The sequence below is a fragment of the Rhinolophus ferrumequinum genome, chromosome 17 (genome assembly GCF_004115265.2).
Source record: "Rhinolophus ferrumequinum isolate MPI-CBG mRhiFer1 chromosome 17, mRhiFer1_v1.p, whole genome shotgun sequence".
NCBI classification, from domain to species: Eukaryota; Metazoa; Chordata; class Mammalia; order Chiroptera; family Rhinolophidae; genus Rhinolophus; species Rhinolophus ferrumequinum.
Window position 1 is genome coordinate 63,367,053 of NC_046300.1, and position 12,336 is coordinate 63,379,388.

Consider the following 12,336-nt stretch of genomic DNA (forward strand, 5'->3'; position numbering starts at 1 on the left):
TGGGGGCTGAAACCAGCTGCTGTTCTGGGCTGGAGGGGCCACTGCTGGGGCAACTTTGACAGGAACAGTAAGCAAATAGGGAGAAGGAAGGCCCTTCTCCAGGATCTATTTCCTTCTCTCTTCTTTCTGCCTTCCAAGCTCCCTCTGTGCTTCCTGTTCGCAGAATTCCATAGGAATTCTTAGCAAAAGCATCTGGGAAATGTAGTTTGTGCATAACCAGAGCGTAGAATACAGAAAAATCGATTTGGAGTTCGGGGATAAAGCTTGATAACTAGGACTAACGATGACCTTGTGCTTTTAGACAAGCATCAAAAAACATAACAAGAGGTAATCCGTTGCAGCCCATGCATATGTGTAATTATTTAATTAATAATGCATGTAATTTTTTCCCTAATGTCTGTCTTCCTTACCAGACTTCACACCCCATGAAGGAGTCTATTGTCTATTCTTTCCCTGCGGTATCCCCACGGTCTAGAACAATGACTGCCGTGGAGCTAGCATTTCTCAAAAGTTGGTAAGTACCTGACTGCTTTTCTGGGTTTTCATCTAACTTGATTTAATGTTTCTGAAGGACTGTTCTATCCTATATGTTACAATGGGAAGTCTTCTTTCCTTGTGTAAATATGGCAGAGCCCTCACCCTTCGGTACTATTTTCCTAGAGACAGAGAGGTGAGTAAAGCAGAAAGTTGGCAGGAGGCTACTCTGGTGTCTGAATTACCTCACTGAGCTGCTGCACCAGACAGATTATTGTCAGATCTCCAATATCTGCTTCTGTTTGTTTCAGGTCAACATACTTATGGACTCCTTTATCAGGCTTTGTTCGGGAAAGTCCTTTACTCTGTCTTTATGAAAACCCAAAACCAATCATTTACTCTCTGAATAATGGGAATCTGATTTAGTACATGGTTCTTAACCAGGGATGATTTCCACCCCCCCACCATTTCACCCCCACTTTTCCCCCAGGGGACCTTGGCAATGTTTGGGAACATTTTTGGTTATCACAACTAGGAGATGATACAGTATAGGGTGGGTGAGGCCAGGCAAACTGCAAAACATTCTCAATGCACAGGGCAGTCCCCACAGCAAGGAATTATCTGGCCCAATATGTCAGCAGCGTCAATCAAGAAGTCCTGATCTTGTTTAAAATACATATATTTTTTTTTAAATTTATTACTCTACGAAAGAAAGTATAATATAGTAGAAAACACATCAGCTTTAGAATTCAAAAGATTTGCTGTTACATCTCACTTTTTCCTCATACCAGCTGTATGATCTTAGGGAATTAACAGTCGCTGAAGACTTCAATTCCTCATCAGTGAAATGGGGGGTTTGAATCTTTGTTTGTCCCATTATTATGAGGGCTGCATGAATTAACCAACAGGCAATGCCCGGCACACAGGAATCCCTCAGTAAATAGCAGCTGGATATATAAAGATAGGATATGCTTTCAAATGCATTTATGCTACAATAGACTACCCCCAAAAATACTCTTGAAGTTCTTAATTGCTTTTCCCCATCAAGAAATAGAAATCTGGGAAAACTACAAAAAGCACACATTTCCCAGGACCATTTTTTCATTAATGGTGTTTGTTTTAACAAGACCTTGGTCGACACAGTTAAGTATTTTACTTGGAGTAACCACATTCTTCACAGCAATAACCTCATTAGAATCAGAATTAGAAGAGGTCAAAATATGAATATATAAGGATAATAAAAACAAATGTGTGAAATTAAGACATATCAATGCCATAGCTGGAAGATACTTTAAAATAGTTTTAAATATTAAAATAACATAACTTAGCAACTAAGTTTAGGCTAAACAAAATAAAACAAAAACCATTCAAAATGTTCACCCTTACTTTTAAAAGATCATAATATTAAAAAATGTCGGCTTAGCTATACTACAAATAATTGGATCTTTTTTCAGTCTCTGTATCTTGCCAAGGAGAATATATTTATAAAAGTTTACCTTTCTAACATTTAAAGTGATGCAACTTTGTTTCAGAAAATCTTAGGAAGTATAAGAGACAAAGAGAATGATAAAAATGAACCATAGTCCAATAACCTTGAGATAGACACTTAACATTTTAGCCTACTTCCCTTTTTCTCGTCACTAAGTGGGCAGACATAAACACGCAGTGGCTACCTCCAGTATAAATACATACACACGTAGAATGGAAGTTAACTCTTGTGTGCTCACTGTATGCCAGCTCAGTTTTAAGTCCTTTGTGTTTATTACGTTAACAAGGAGAAAATTCTGACATGTCCTGAATTAAACTACAGCAGGCCCGAGAGTGGAAGGAAGAGACAAGAAAAGGTTAATCAGTTAACAACTGCAGGCCAAAACCAACAAAAGACTTCTTACATTGCTGAGTGTGTGTTGAAACTTTGAAATATCCTCCAGGTGGCTATTTCCAAGATTATCTAGAGAGAATAGCCTTAGACCAGGTGCCAACACATCTTGCTTACACATGAACTTTCCAGACTGCTGCCCACAACTAATACAAAAGAGCAAACACTTCTTCCTTAGGGACCCCAGACTAACCCCACTTCACCATCTCCCACCTCCTTTATCTATAGCCAATGTAAATTCTTTCAAAACAATTTACATCCTTTCCCCTAAAACTGTTTGCATAAAAGAGCCCCGTTAGTCCTACGTCAGGGGACATGTTGACTTCCCCATCCAGCACTGCATGGCACAGGACCTGGTCCTTTTTCTGGCTAGCACCTGGCTCGCTAAACCCTTTCTTTTAGAATAACTTTCTGCCGTGAAACTTTTCACTTAACGAGGTCATTTGTTTCTCCAAAGACCCTGTATGATAGAATATCACTATCATTACAAATGAGGCGACCACAGTCCAGGGAGGGGAAAGAATTTGCCTAATGTCACCAGGCCCAGGTATGATGGTTTCAGGCAGTCTGTCTCCAAAGCCTGATTCTCAGTCATTCAGCAGCTCTACTGACTTCTGCTTAACAGCAGTTAAAAGCAAGTTAATGAAAAGAAAAAAAACTCAGGCAATTTGCACAGGTGGCATTCGTATTGGCAAAAAAAAGGGGAGGGGGCTTATTTTTTTAATAGTACAAATATGTAACAGGTTCTGCCTTAAAGCCAACATGTGAAAGACTAGCAAACTCATGAAATAAAGTTCTGTTTGCAGTCCGATGTGAAAAATAAATGTTTGTTAGCTTGAATAAATAGCTACAGTTTCCTATAAATCCCTCCAACCCACTGAAAACTTTGAGAGACTTGGAGGTGGGAATCTTTGAGGAAACCCAAGATTAACAATGCTCACATATTTGTGATCTCCAAGAAGGCATCTCTTACTAAGAGGCTTAACTCAGGGCCCTCTGGTTAAGCAAACAGGTCATTTACCCTGACAAAGGGAGGACAAACACAACCCTGTGGCATGAATAAGTTTATTGTCTTCCCTTGTGAATCTCCAAGCACCTCTAGGTGAGAAATAGGTTTTAGGACAAAGAAAGTGCCACAGCTGGCAGTTAAATAAAGTGAAATTTTCTCGTTTTGGCCAAACATCCCATTCTGTTGGATAAAGAAGGAAACAAGCTATTTAAATAAGCAAATAAGAATATGGAGGACTGGACCCATTCCTGCATGTGACAAAAGAGAGGCTCTGCTTTGTATTTTGAGAACTGAGATAGATCGAAGTCAAACATACTTATTTAATAGCAAAGTAAAAAAGAACAGCTGTGGAAAATATTTAGAAGATGATACATAGAGAATGACACACACAGATAGAGTTGCAGCTTAGACAAAGGAATGGTGCCAGTATATCAGGAATTTTTTTTTAAGTCTGATTTCCCTGAAATTTAAAAAACACAACAGCTTTGTGATTTAAATGATACAGTTAATAAATGCCATCTAGAAAGGATTCAAATAGCACAGAAGCATGGTAACACCTATCACTTTTGAGTACCTGCTATGTGCCAAGTAATATTCTAAACATTTAAATTAATTCAGTTCTCTGAATTCCACGGAGGTGGTTATGATTACTAAGCCACTTTTGGCAGACAGAAAAACTGATATCCAGAGTTGGGATCACCCAGCATCTAAGATGGACTCAGGCAATTGGATTCAAAGCTATGTGCACAACTACTGGGACCCCCTGAAGTTTGTAGAGGATGTTTAAGGGGAAAAGTAGAAGACCACAGTTCTAAACCCACGTGCTCCTAACTCACCCACCTCCACTGCTCAGAGGTAAGGTGACGGACTCATCTCTATTTGCCTGAGACTTTCCCAATTTGAAGATCACACAACTTGTTTCCCAGAAACCAGCAAATCGGGATGGCTGCTCACCCTACCCAGAGGGCACATCACACATAGCAGTTTGTTTTGTATCTTTTTCATCAATACATAAATATATTTTCATGATTTGGCGTGCACATAAACACGCTCCTCTGTGACCTGCTTTTCTCGTGTCTCAATGTATAAAGCAGCCCTTTCCTTTCCTCTTTTTAATGAGTGTATATGTTATCGTTGTAAAGTTGTACAGTCGCTCATATAATCATCCTTCTGGATGCTCTGTTAAAATGAGAAAAAAAGTATTATAAATGAAATGGAATAGTGGTGATATTTGAGCAAGAAGCCAACACTCTAAGGACCAAAGAAAGAAAAAAAAGGAAGGATAGAAAGAACGAAGGGAAAGACCTCCAACAAGCAGAAACAAATAAGAAATGGTGTATCAGAAAAATAACAAGAATACTTTTATTTTGAGAGGAAGGAAAATCTCAGTAAATGAATGTTAGGAAACCAGGAATCCAGCTCTGGTTCTGCCCATGGAGACCTATGGGAAAGTGGATGAAACTCTCCACCTCACAGATCCAAGATGGTGAAGTACATAAACATTGTGCCTGTGTCTTCCTGTGAACACATTGAAATTAAAACTAAATTATAGAATAATCAACCTGGAGAACCATCTGAAGTCCAACCAAACAGAAATCCTATAACTAAAATTGTAAAGAAGAAGCCACATCAAGACTGGTAGGAGGGGCAGAGACATGGAACAGGCCTCAAACCTCCCTGTGCTAATTGAGAATCAGGAGGGATATCTTGGCTCTAGAGGATTCCCCTAGAGGAGCAAGAGACCCTAGCCCCAGACCAGGCTCCCCAGCCCAGAGTACTGCTGCCTGGAAGAAGAGCCCCATAACATCTGGCTGTGAAAAACAGTGGGGATTCTGACTGTTTGGATGGGACGGAAGGCTGCAGGAAACCCAGACATCCTTTTAAACGGCCCATGAACAGACTTGCTCTTAGGCACTCATCTTGGGTTCCAGAGGAGGGATGGTGATTCTGGGGGCCTCAGAGACATATGGGGGCAGACTGAGGTGTGTGGCTTTAGAGGGAGGACTGGAGGACAGTCAGCATTTTCCCTGTGTGATGTCCTCTCATGCAGCCAGCAGGCAGGCAGGCACCATATTTCCTATGTTGAGCCACCCCTACCCAGCCAAATCTGAATCTGATTGGATGGGTGAGCACTGAAGTTCTGCTCTGCTGACTCAGTTGGGACACTGCCCCACCCAGCTCACTGTGCCACCGGAGCAGTGAGCCCCTCCAAGAACAGCCAGTCCCTCCCACCTGCATTGCACTCTTTCCAGGAAAACTATCAGAGTCCATGGGCCCCAGGCAGGCAGCAACTGGCCTCAGTGCTCTGAGACTTTTGCTGAGTTGCTCCAAGCTCAGCACTGGAACCAAACCAGAGTCTACATTAAGCTGGTGACTTTAACTCTTCCCACTCTAATGACTCCCTGAGATTCTGCCTGACCCAACTCCTGTACCACACGAGGCTTTATCAGTGGCTGAACTTTAAGAGAGCTGGCAGGTTCAGCAGGCCTCAGGGTGTTTTGGCTTTTTGTAGAGCTACCTTAGGCCTGGTGCTGGTGGCAGCCATTCTTGGTTCTCAGTGTGGCCTCTCCCACAGGCCTTCAGGTCCAGCACAGGCAGTGAACAACCACGGATCACTTTGTAGCTCTTACTAGGGAGCCCCTGACTAGTCACAGGCAGTGGCTGACCTGGGCCTGCACCAGAGCCCCTCGCAAGAGGCCCCAGAAAGAACATACTTGGAGGATGGCTTCAGACCCAATTAGCCCCACAAGTGGCACAAGCAAAGGGCGATCTCAATAGGCACCAGAGCCCACTGGGGTGAATCGCACTCAGTGGAGTAAGCCACCTGAACAGTATTCCATAAGCTGAGGAAATGGCCAGTCAGTCTGAGGGTGAAACCCACCCACTGATGTGCCTATAGCAATCCAGGCTCAACTATAATAGGAGAGCACACAAAACCCACACAAGAGACACTCCTGGAGCTCTTAGCTCAGGTGACCAGGAAGACTGTGCCACTGCACCCCACAGGAAACCTACTACATGAGGCCATTCTGCTAAGACTGGGAAACATAGCAGATCTACCTAATACATAAAAACAAACACAGAGAGACAGCCAAAATAAGAAAACTAAGAAATTCATCCCAAATGAAAGAACAGGAGAAAAATCCAGAAAAAGAACTAAACAAAATGGAGGCAAGCAATCTACCAGAGATAGAGTTCAAAACACCAGTTATAAGCATGCTCAAGGAACTCAGTGAGAACTTCAACAAAGAAACAGCAAGCATAAAAAAGGACATAGAAACCACAAAAAAAGAGCCAGTCAGAAGTGAAGAATACAATAACTGAAATGAAGAATGCACTAAAATGAATCACCAGCAGACTAGATGAAGGAGAGTATTGAATTAGCTGTTTGGAAGACAAGGTAGCAGAAAACGTCTGATCGAAACAGCAAAAAGAAAAAAGAACCCCCCCCAAAATGAGGACAGTTTAAGAGACCTCTGGGACAACATCAAACGTACCAACATTTGCATCATAGGGGTACCAGAAGGAGAAGAGAGAAAGCAAGGGATTGAGAACCTATTTGAAGAAATAATGACAGAAAACTTTCCTAACCTGGTGAAGGAACTAGACATACAAATCCAGGAAGTGATGGCAAAGGTGAAAGACAAAGAAAGAATCCTAAAACCAGTAAAAGAAAGACAACTAGTAACGTATAAGAGGTTTCTGTAAGACTGTCAGATGATTTCTCAGCAGAAACTTTGCAGGCAAGAAGGGATAGGCAGGAAATTATTCAATGTGATGAAAAACAAGGACCTACAACAAAGACTACTGTAACCAGCAAGAGTATCATTTAAAATAGAAGGACAGATAAAGAGCTTCCCAAACAAGAAAAAGCTAAAGGAGTTCATCACCACCAAACCAGTATTACAGGAAATGTTAGAGGGACTTCTTTAAGACAAAAATAAATAAATAAATAATTTTTTAAAATCAAAATTATAATAAAATGGCAATAGCTACATATCTGTCAACAATCACTTTAAATGTAAATGGATTAAATGTTGCAATCAAAGGAAATAGGAGGGCTGCATGGATAAGAAAACAAAACCCTTACATATGCTGCTTACAAGAGCCTCACTTCAGATTGAAAGACACACACACAGAAAGACAGAAAGTAAAGGGATGGAAAAAGATAGTTCATGAAAATGAAAAAAACAAAAAGCTGATGGTAGCAATACTTAAAACAGACAAGATAGACTTTAAAACAAAGGTTATAAGAGGAGACAGTGAAGGACCCAGTAATCCCATTCCTGGGTATTTATCCTAAGAAACCCAAAACACTACTTCAAAGGGATGTTTGCCTCCATATGTTCATTGCAGCATTGTTTACAATGGCCAAGATGTGGAGGCAGCCTGGGCGTCCACTGATGGAAGAATGGATAAAGAGGAGGTGGTACTTATATACAGTGGAATATTGTTTGGTCAGTGAAGGGAATGGGTTCTTGCCATCTGCAGCGGCATAGATGGACCTGGAGGATATTGTGCTGAGTGGAGTATGTCAGACAATGAAAGACAGATGCAATGTGATTTCACTTATATGTGGAATATAAGAACAAAATTAAGAAACAAACTCATTGATACAGAGAACATTTTGATGGTTGTCAGAGGGTTGGGGTATGAGTGATAGAATGGGGAAGGAAGTAAGAAGTATAAATTGGTTTTTACACAGTAGTCTTGGGGACCTAGGGTATAGCATAAGGGATACAGTCAATAATATTGTAATAGCTATGTGTAGTGTCAGATGGGTACTAGGTTTGTTGGGGTGATAGATGGGAGGGGCTTTAGGGGCAGGATAAAAAAGGTGAAGGGATTAAAAAGTACAAATTGGTAGTTATGAAATAGTCATGGGGATGTAAAGTAAGGCATTGGGAATATAGTTAATATGGTAATAGCTATGTGCAGTGCCAGCTGGGTACTAGACTAGTCAGCGGAATCATTTCTTTAATTATATAAATGTCTAACCACTGTGCTGTATACCTGAAATTAACATAAAATAATATTGAAAGTCAACTGTAATTGAAAATTTTAAAAAGGGGGGAAAGGTGAAGAGGAATAAGAGGTTCAAATCTCCAGGTATAAAATAAGTAAGTCATGAGGATGTAATGTACAACATGGGGAATATAGTGATAGCGTGGTACGGTGTCAGATAATTGCTGGACTTATCATGGTGATCACTTCTCTAAGTATATAAATGTTGAATAACTATTGTGTACCCCTGAAACTAATATAATATTGTATGTTAGCTATATTTTTAATAAAAGTCTTTAAAAAAAGAAAGAAATTCTCCACCTCAGTTTTCACATCTGTAGAATGGAGTAGTCCTGCTCAACCAACTGGAGAGAATGCCTTTGAGGACTGAATGTAAAGCACTTTGATGAATTATTAAACATTGTTATCAGTATCCTAGTTAAAAAACTGGCTGACAGGTTTTGCTATGCTCACTGAAGTGTGTGGTTCAAAGGAAAACATCATGGAGTGATGTAAGAGTCTAAGTTGGCAATTCTCACATGTATAAGAGTTACCCAGGGAAAACATCTATCCATTTAGGAAAAATAAAGTTATATCCTTACCTGGGGGGAAGAGGTACATTTGCCCAGAGACGTTATTAGGAAATGAAAATCAGGAGTCCCACTGCTGAATTATTGAATTAGATTCTCCAGGATTGGAAATTGTGCCTTTGTCATTTTAATGAGTCCACCCAGGGAATTCTGATGCAAACCATCCAAATTCATGAACTGAGAGCCAGGATGCTACACAATAACAGGGGGTGCCATTCACTTGTTTGGCAATACAAACAGCCACAGCTGGACCTGTCCTGAGGAAGGCAAATCCGGCCCTGTGACAATGGGGGATATATATATACTCAAGAAAAAAAAAAGGAACTTTCCCAGGCTGTAGGTAAATCATGGAAAATGACATATAATAGGATGTGTCTTCTGTTCCAGGACCCATAGGACCCAAGCACATTCAATCCTTGTCTGCTGACTACAGTGGAACAAACACACTTCTATAATAGATAAGATGACCACAATTTATCACCCAACTGGGACATTTTCAAAAATACTTGGACTGGACACCAAAACAACAGGCGCAATTGGTGCTGTGTAAGACAAATGAGGACATATGGTCACCGAACTTGTAGAAGTTCTTACCAGGAGGCTGAAAAGCCATCACTCCTCAGGAACATCTGAAAACGAGAGAAGCAAACAAAGCCCATTGAGAAATAAATGAGAAATAAACAATTAGAACACAGTAAAATTCAACTAGGAAAAACCAAGCCAAGTGAAATATCCAGGAAGATTTAGAGTTAGTTGATTGCAAAACAATAGGGGAGGAAGTAGTAAAAAGTAAGCTTGCAAGAAAATAAGGACCTGGGCAAGCCAAGTGAATCTCAAAAACCCGGCACCTATAAAACAAGCAGAAACATAAAACTTCAGGGAGAGCCTATATCAGACCAATTAAGTCCAACGAAAATGACTGTAAACGAAAATGCATCTGAAGCTGGCGCAGAAGCTAAATGGAAATCAGATGACTTAGGAGAAGAAAAGCCAGCAAATGACTCATAAAAATATCCCTTGCAAAGGAAAATTAACAGAAAAACAGGGAAACATTCACATAAAATGAATTCTACTAGTTTGGAGTTTGGTCCAGCAAAAGGTTTCTCGTGGCCTCAAGTCACAGGCATGGGAGAGAGTCACAAATCCTGCTTCTAATACAGTGGGTAGGCAGATGGCATGTGTGCGTATGCACATGTGTGTGTGTGAATGTGCGTGCATGTGTGTGTGTGTGCATGTATATGTGTGTATGCGTGTGTGGTATTGCACACGCGTGCGTGCATGTGTGTGTGTCCGAGCAACATAAACATCCAGCCTCCCAACTCTCAGTCTGTCTACCTGTGGGCCCTTCCTAGGCCCCGCAGCAAGCAGGGGTCCAGACCTTGGGGGGGTTAGAGTAAATATCACTCACTTCTTGGCTGCAGGTGTTGCAAGTAGCAAAGATGGACCAAGACTCTGAGCAGGGTGTTTAATAAGGAATGAAGGAAAGAGAGAAGGCAAGGGCAGTCAGGATTTACTTAGCACAGCAACAAGCCTTGACCGGTTTGTAGAGGAGACTTGGCTTGCCGTGGCTGCAGGGCTCTGCAGGCAGTGTGGCCCTCTGTGACTGGATTGTGATGTTTTCCCCATTTCATCCTGTGTGATGGAGGAGCACGAATTTGGAATTTTTAGGGGCCTCGACCCAAAGCTTAATTTTTTCATGAGTAGCTGAGTGACCTTGAGCATCTACCTTTTGCGTTCCTGTCTGAGTGTTCCTGTCTGTAGACTGAGAAAAATATCACTTCTCTTGGTACTTGTGAAGATGGAGATGGTCCTCAGGAGCTTCCAAGGGCTTTGCCTGGCACATAGGCTATGCTCACCATGAACAGCACTCCAAATCCCTTTCCCGTGATAGACAGGAATTAGATTCTCGCTCCAAGTCAGTGCTGTTCTCAGCCTGCTCCACCTCCCTGCAGCCCACCCGTGGGTCCACCTGTAGCTGGGGTAGATGGTCTCCTGTGTGCGACAGCTCTCGATTTGAGTGCTGGAATGGTTCTGCTCTCTGCCTTAGGACTTTCTCCACCAGCGCGAAGTGATGTCACTTCCAGCAAGACGAACCTGGAAGTGCAAGGTGGGTGGGTATTAATAAGCCCAGAGGCAAACCACAACACATGAAAGTCAGGAATCAGTGGGAACGTGGCCCCCACCCAGCCTCCCAGCCTGGTTTCTCCCAGGTTCCCCAGTATGATCAAGCCCCTTCGCCTATATCCGCGATGATCCGCGGATTCTACACCCGTTATTAGCTTGTCTTCCTTTCCCTGTCTCACTTTCCCCACACCGTCCCCTGCTTCCTGGCTCCCAAATAAACCACCGGCACCCAAGTCCTTGTTTCAGGCCCAGCTTTGGAGAAACCCAGCTAAGACACCATTTGTTTTCTGCCTTAGGTGTGGATCCTACATGGCTTTCCTTCCTGCCTTCTGCTTTCAGAACCGTAAATATCTCACCCCAAAGAGAGCATCATAACACGGTCTCCCATTTACTGAGCATATATTATGTGCCAGGCAATGTGCAGAGAGGGAAAAAGTTAGTATAACAAGTCTAATATAACAAGAATAGTAAACACTTTCCTCTAATGGCACTAGTATAAATTATATCAGTGTGGGGACAAATATGTCTACCTCCTCTTTCCACATACAGAGAGTAACGGGAATAGTGAGCAAGACCTGAGATTTTTTTTCTGATCATGTTAAAGATGGATGTATGTCAGGTGCTACCGCTGCATTGCCCTGCCAGGGGGTGAAGTTCCTCTGTGAGATGTTTCTAGAACAGAGTCATTTCATGGGCTTTTGGAAATGCAGAAGTAGGCATAGTGTTCATTTAAGGTGGGGGCTGAAGACCAAAAATTCAAAAATGTAGGAAGAGGTTAATAGACAACCACGAGAAAGAAAAAGTGTGCGAGGCCTGGGAATGTGGCAAGGGGAGGTCCCCAGCAGTTACACACCCAGTGACAGAGTTCCACAGAAGGCTGTTTAGTGACACTTTAAGAACAGGTTAGTTTACTTGACTGCTGATTTGCTCTGGGAGATAAGGCCCCTCTGCTGTCCCTAGTTCATATTAGGCATGGCCACACAATCGCCTGTGTTCAAAGACTCTCGCTGCGGGTGGTAATGACATAGTCAACTTTTCCTTCGGCACGAGGCAGAGAAAGGAGAGCAGCAGCAAGAGACAAGTCACAAGTCAGAGGCAAGTGAGAAACCAGAGTAGGAAACTACTAGGAGAAAAGTAACCCCCACCTGGACACACTCAAGGGACCCGGGATTTCCCAGTGCAGATGGGAAGACAGACGTGAGCCATGGTGTTTTTATATAAGGAAGTGACTCAAAGAGCTGAATTGGGGGTTTTGG